Here is a 7,658-nt window from a genome sequence, read left to right on the forward strand (position 1 = left end):
GTGTTTTTGGAGCTGCACCCATCCAGGCAAGCAGAGAATATTCCATCACACTCCTGACTTGTGCCTTGTAGATGGTGGACAGGCTTTGGTGAGTCAGGAGGTGAGTTACTCGCCTCAGGATTCCTCGCCGATGACCTGCTCTTTTAGCCATGGTATTTATATGGCTACTCCTGTTCAGTATCTGGTCAATGGGAGCCCCTAAGATGCGATTGTGGGGGATTCAATTATGGTAATATCATTGAATGTCAAGGGGGATGATTAGATTATCTCTTGTCGGAGACCGTCATTGCCTGGCGCTTGTGCAGAGTGAACGATACTTGCCAATTATCAGCCCAAGCCTTGACATTGTCCAAGTCTTGCTGCATTTCTACACGGACTGCTTCAATATTTGAGGAGTCACAAATGGTGCTGAAAATTGTGCAATCATCAGCGAACATCCCCACATCTGACCTTATCATTAAAGGAAGGTCATTGATGAAGCAGCTGAAGATGGTTGGGCCTAGGACACAACACTGAGGAACTGCTGCAGTGATGTCCTGGAGCTGAGCTGATTGACCTGCAACAACCACAACCATCTTCCTTTGTGCTAGGTATGACTCCAACTAGCAGAGAGTTTTCCCCCTGATTCCCACTGACTCAATTTTTGCTCGGGCTCCTTGATGCCATACTCAGTCAAATGCTGCCTTGGTGTCAAGGGCAGTCACTCATACCTCACCTATTTAATTCAGCTCCTTTGTCCATGTTTGCACCAAGGCTGTAATGAGGTCAGGAGCTGTGTGACCCTGGCGGAACCCAAACTGAGCGTCACTGAGCAGGTCATTGCTAAGCAAGTGCTGTTTGGTAGCATTGTCGTTGACACCTTCCATCACTTTACTGATGATTGAGAGGAGGCTGATGGGGCGGTAATTGGCCGGGTTGGACTTGTCCTGCTTTATGTGTACAGGACATACCTGGGCAATTTTCCACATTGCAGGATAGAGGCCAATGTTGTAGCTGTACTGGAACAGTTTGATGGGGGAACGGAAGTTCTGGAGCACAGGTATTCAGTACTATTTCCGGAATATTGTCAGGGCCCATAGCCTTTGCAGTATCCAGTGCCTTCAATCGTTTCTTGATATCACGCAGAGTGAATCGAACCCTGAGAAACAGTACTGTATTCTCCCCTCCACTTCCAGTCTGAACAATGACTGTTCACCACTTCTCTCTGCTTTCTGTCCCTGAGTCACTGTCATATCAACACTATCACTGGCACATTAATCCATGTCATAACAAGTCTATGAAATGTCATTTGATCACAGGCCTTTTGAAAATCTATATCCATCAGTGGATATACATGAGTAGGGGCGGAAGATGTTGGTATGGTTCTTAATGAATACTTTGTATCTGTCTTAACAGAAGAGGGGACGATGCAGATATTGTGTTTAAGGAGGAGGAGTGTGAATTATTGGATGTGATATACATAGGGAGAGAGGAAGTATTAATGGGATTAGCATCCTTGAAAGTTGGTAAATCACCAGGGCCAGATGAAATGTATTCTAGGCTGTCAAATCTTTAATACACTGGATACAGGTGTAGTGCCAGAGGATTGGTGAACTGTTAACATTATACCTCTTTAAAAATAGAGCAAGGGATAGACCGAATGATTGCAGACCAGTCAGTGTAAACTCAGTAGTGGGCAAATTATTGGAATCTATTCTGAGAGACAGGATAAACTGTCACTTAGAAAGGCTCAGGTCAATCAAGGACAGTCAGCATGGATTTGATAAGGGAAGATATTGTTTGACCAACTTGATTGAATTTTTCGAAAAACGTAGTGAGGATGATAGATGAGGGTAGTGCTGATGATATGGTCTACATGGATTTTGGCAAGGCTTTTGACAAGGTCCCATGTGGCATACTAGTTAAAAAAAATAAAATCCCATGGAATCCAGGGAACTGCAGCAAGCTGGATACAAAATTGGCTCAGTGACAGGAAACAAAAGCTGTTTGTTGAATGGTGATTTACTGACTTGTGGTCTGTTTCCCGTGGCGTTCCACAGGGATTAGTACTGGGTCCCCTGCTTTTTGTGGTGTATATTAACGATTTGAACGTAAATGTAGGGGGCATGATCAAGATGTTTGCAGATGGTACACAGACTGGCCGTGCGGTAGATAGCGAGGAGGATAGCTGTAGGCTGCTCGAAAATATTGATGGCAGAGAAGTGTCAAATGGAATTCAACCTGGTTAAGTATGAGACGATGTAATTGAGGAGGTCAGACAAGGCAAAGGGATAGACGATCAATCGGAAAATACTGAGAAGTGTGGAGCAAGTGAGGGGCCTTGGAGTCAATGTCCACTGATCCCTGAAGGTAGCAGGTCAGGTAGATAAGGTGGTTAAGAAGGCATATGGAATCCTTTCCCTTATTAGCTGAGGTATAGAATACAGGAGCAGGGAGGTTAAACTAGAACTGTATAAATCATTGGTTAGGCCACAACCTGAGTACTGTGTGTAGTTCTGGTCACCGCATTACACAACGGATGTAATTGCACGAGAGAGGCTACTGAGGAGATTGACAAGGACTGGAAAAATGCAGCTCTGAAGAAAGATGAGATAGGCTGGGGCTATTCTACTTGGAACAGAGAAGGCTGAAGGGAGATCTGATTGAAATGGACAAAATTTTGTGGGGCCTGGAGAGAGTGGAGGTGAAGAGTCTATTCAACTTTGCAGAGAGATCAGGGGGCAGTGACTTAAAGTGCTTCGTAGAAGGATTAGCGGGGAGTTGAGGAGAAACCTGTTCACCCAAAAATACAAAATTGGCTCAGTGGCAGGAAACAAAGGGTAATTGTTATAATAAAAGCAAAATACTGTGGAAGCGGGAAATCTGATGTAAAAACAAGAAATGCTGGAAATACTCGGCAGGTCTGGCAGCATCTGTGGAGAGAGAAGCAGAGACTGTAATTAATGACAGTCTCCATGGACACACCACAGCCCAGGCCCTGAGACTGAAATAAATGCACACACACACACACACACACACACACACAAACACACACACACACACACACACACACACCAGTTCAGACCCTGAGACATACATATATACACACACACAGACACACACACACATACACACACACACAGACACACACCGCAGTCCAGGCCCTGAGACATACATATATACACACACAAACACACACACACACACACAACAGTCCAGACCCTGAGACATACATATACACACACACACACACACACAAACACACAAAACAGTCCAGACCCTGAGACATACATATATCCACATCAACAGACACACAGACACACACACACACACACACACACACACACACACACACACACACCGCAGTCCAGGCCCTGAGATTTATAAATATATATACACACACACACCACACACCAGGCCCTGAGACATATAGATGCCTTTCAGTGCAGCAGATTTTTCGGGAGCAGCGTGTGAGCGAGTGAGCAGCTGGGAAAGTCAGTTTGAAAGCAAATTTAATTTCCTTTTGTTTTTCGGCGGAGGCCAGGGGGCTGCTGGGTAAGTAAAACACTATATATTTGGGCGGTTTCTGAACCCGAGACACCACACTTGTAGTGTCTCCCACCCGCCCTCCTCCTCTAACCAAAAAAAAAGGACTCGGTGGGGTGTTTATAAGGTAAGGCTTTTTCGATTTCTCTGGTTTTATTGTGATTGGTAAAAACTTTTCGTTCCTTTTTCATTTAACTAAGTTTAAACTGAAGATTAAAAATGGCAGGATATCTCAGACCCGTGTCATGCTCCTCTTGCTCAATGTGGGAGCTCAGGGACATGGCTGATGACCCTGTCTCCTTCACGTGCAGGAAGTGTGTCCAGCTGCAGCTCTTGTTGGACCGCATGACGGCTCTCGAGCTGCGGATGGACTCACTTTGGAGCATGCGCGATGCTGAGGAGGTCGTGGATAGCACGTTTAGTGAATTGGTCACACCGCAGATTAGGATTGCTGAGGGAGAAAGGGAATGGGTGACCAAAAGGCAGAGAAAGAGCAGGAAGGCAGCGCAGGAGTCCCCTGCGGTCATCTCCCTCCAAAACAAGTATACCGTTTTGGATACTGTTGAGGGAGATGGCTCACCAGGTGAAGGCAGCAGTAGCCAGGTCCATGGCACCGTGGCTGGCTCTGCTGCTCAGAAGGGCGGGAAAAAGAGTGGAAGGGCGATCGTCGTAGGGGATTCGATTGTAAGGGGAGTAGATAGGCGGTTCTGTGGTCGAAAACGAGGCTCCCGAATGGTATGTTGCCTCCCAGGTGCACGGGTCAGGGATGTCTCAGATCGGCTGCAGAACATTCTAAAGGGGGAGGGGGAACAGCCAGTTGTCATTGTGCACATAAGCACTAATGATATAGGTAAAAAACGGGATGAGGTCCTACAAGCAGAGTTTTAGGGAGTTCGGAGCCAAGTTAAAAAGTAGGACCTCAGAGGTAGTAATCTCAGGATTACTACCAGTGCCACGTGATAGTCAGAGTAAAAATGAAAGAATAGTCAGGATGAATGCGTGGCTTGAGAGATGGTGCAGGAAGGAGGGGTTCAGATTTTTGGGACATTGGGACCGGTTCTGGGGGAGGTGGGACTATTACAAATTGGACGGTCCACACCTGGGCCGGACTGGAACCAATGTCCTTGGAGGTGCTTTTGCTAACGCTGTTGGGGAGGGTTTAAACTAATGTGGCAGGGGGATGGGAACCAATTGAGGTCAGTTGACAGTGAGGAGGTAGTAACAAAAGCCTGTAAGAAACTAGATCATGAAGTCAGTGTGACTAAGGGGAAGAGCAGGCAGGGAGCAGATGATGAATATAAAGGGACTGGGGGTCTGAGGTGCATTTGCTTTAATGCAAGAAGTGTAGTTGGGAAGGCAGATGAACTTAGGGCTTGGATTAGTACCTGGGAGTATGATGTTATTGCTATTACTGAGACTTGGTTGAGGGAAGGGCATGATTGGCAACTAAATATTCCAGGATATCGATGCTTCAGGCGGGATAGAGAGGGAGGTAAAAGGGGTGGAGGAGTTGCATTACTGGTCAAAGAGGATATCACAGCTGTGCTGAAGGAGGGCACTATGGAGGACTCGAGCAGTGAGGCAATATGGACAGAACTCAGAAATAGGAAGGGTGCGGTAACAATGTTGGGGCTGTACTACAGGCCTCCCAACAGCGAGCGTGAGATAGAGGTACAAATATGTAAACAGATTATGGAAAGATGTAGGAGCAACAGGGTGGTGGTGATAGGAGATTTTAATTTTCCCAACATTGACTGGGATTCGCTTAATGTTAGAGGTCCAGATGGAGCAGAATTTGTAAGGAGCATCCAGGAGGGTTTTCTAGAGCAGTATGTAAATAGTCCAACTCGGGAAGGGGCCATACTGGACCTGGTGTTGGGGAATGAGCCCGGCCAGGTTGTTGAAGTTTCAGTAGGGGACTACTTTGGGAATAGTGATCACAATTCCGTAAGCTTTAAAATACTCATGGACAAAGACGAGAGTGGTCCTAAAGGAAGAGTGCTAAATTGGGGGAAGGCCAACGATACCAAAATTCGGCAGGAGCTGGGAAATGTAGATTGGGAGCAGCTGTTTGAAGGTAAATCCACATGTGATATGTGGGAGGCTTTTAAAGAGAGGTTGATTAGCGTGCAGGAGAGACATGTTCCTGTGAAAATGAGGGATAGAAATGGCAAGATTAAGGAACGATGGATGACAGGTGAAATTGTGAGACTAGCTAAGAGGAAAAAGGAAGCATACATAAGGTCTAGGCGGCTGATGAAAGACGAAGCTTTGAAAGAATATCGGGAATGTAGGACCAATCTGAAACGAGGAATTAAGAGGGCTAAAAGGGGTCATGAAATATCTTTAGCAAACAGGGTTAAGGAAAATCCCAAAGCCTTTTATTCATATATAAGGAGAAAGAGGGTAACTAGAGAAAGGATTGGCCCACTAAAGGACAAAGGAGGAATGTTATGCTTGGACTCAGAGAAAATGGGTGAGATTCTAAACGAGTACTTTGCATCGGTATTCACCGAGGAGAGGGACATGACGGATGTTGAGGTTAGGAACAGATGTTTGATTACTCTAGGTCAAGTCGGCATAAGGAGAGAGGAAGTGTTGGGAATTCTAAAGAGCATTAAGGTGGACAAGTCCCCAGGTCCGGATGGGATCTATCCCAGGTTACTGAGGGAAGTGAGAGAGGAAATAGCTGGGGCCTTAACAGATATCTTTGCAGCATCCTTAAACACGGGTGAGGTCCCGGAGGACTGGAGAATTGCTAATGTTGTCCCCTTGTTTAAGAAGGGTAGCAGGGATAATCCAGGAAATTATAGACCGGTGAGTCTGACGTCAGTGGTAGGGAAGCTGCTGGAGAAGATACTGAGGGATAGGATCTATTCCCATTTGGAAGGAAATGGGCTCATCAGTGATAGGCAACATGGTTTTGTGCAGGGAAGGTCATGTCTAACCAACTTAATAGAATTCTTTGAGGAATTGACAAAGTTGATTGATGACGGAAGGGCTGTCGATGTCATATACATGGACTTCAGTAAGGCGTTTGATAAGGTTCCCCATGGCAGGCTGATGGAGAAAGTGAAGGCGCTTGGGGTCCAAGGTGTACTAGCTGGATGGATAAAGAACTGGCTGGGCAACAGGAGACAGAGAGGAGCAGTAGAAGGGAGTTTCTCAAAATGGAGAAGTGTTCCACAGGGATCCGTGCTGGGACCACTGTTGTTTGTGATATACATTAATGATTTGGAGGAAAGTATAGGTGGACTGATTAGCAAATTTGCAGACGACACTAAGATTGGTGGAGTAGCAGATAGTGAAGGGGACTGTCAGAGAATACAGCAGAATATAGATAGATTGGAGAGTTGGGCAGAGAAATGGCAGATGGAGTTCAATCAGGGCAAATGCGAGGTGATGCATTTTGGAAGATCCAATTCAAGAGTGAACTATACAGTAAATGGAAAAGTCCTGGGGAAAATTGATGTCCAGACAGATTTGGGTGTTCAGGTCCACTGTTCCCTGAAGGTGGCAACGCAGGTAAATAGAGTGGTCAAGAAGGCATACGGCATGCTTTCCTTCATCGGACGGGGCATTGAGTACAAGAGTTGGCAGGTCATGTTACAGTTGTATAGGACTTTGGTTCGGCCACATTTGGAATACTGCGTACAGTTCTGGTCGCCACATTATCAAAAGGATGTGGATGCTTTGGAAAGGGTGCAGAGGAGGTTCACCAGGATGTTGCCTGGTATGGAGGGCGCTAGCTATGAAGAGAGGTTGAGTAGATTAGGATTATTTTCATTAGAAAGACGGAGGTTGAGGGGGGACCTGATTGAGGTGTACAAAATCATGAGAGGTATAGACAGGGTGGATAGCAAGAAGCTTTTTCCCAGAGTGGGGGTTTCAATTACAAGAGGACACGAGTTCAAAGTGAAAGGGGAAAAGTTTAGGGGGGATATGCGTGGAAAGTTCTTTACGCAGAGGGTGGTGGGCACCTGGAACGCATTGCCAGCGGAGGTGGTAGATGCGGGCACGATGGAGTCTTTTAAGATGTATCTAGACAGATACATGAATGGGCAGGAAGAAAAGAGATACAGAAGCTTAGAAAATAGGCGACATGTTTAGAGACAGGATCTGGATCGGCGCAG

This window comes from Heterodontus francisci, chromosome 22 (assembly GCF_036365525.1).
Source record: "Heterodontus francisci isolate sHetFra1 chromosome 22, sHetFra1.hap1, whole genome shotgun sequence".
In the NCBI taxonomy this organism is placed as follows: Eukaryota; Metazoa; Chordata; class Chondrichthyes; order Heterodontiformes; family Heterodontidae; genus Heterodontus; species Heterodontus francisci.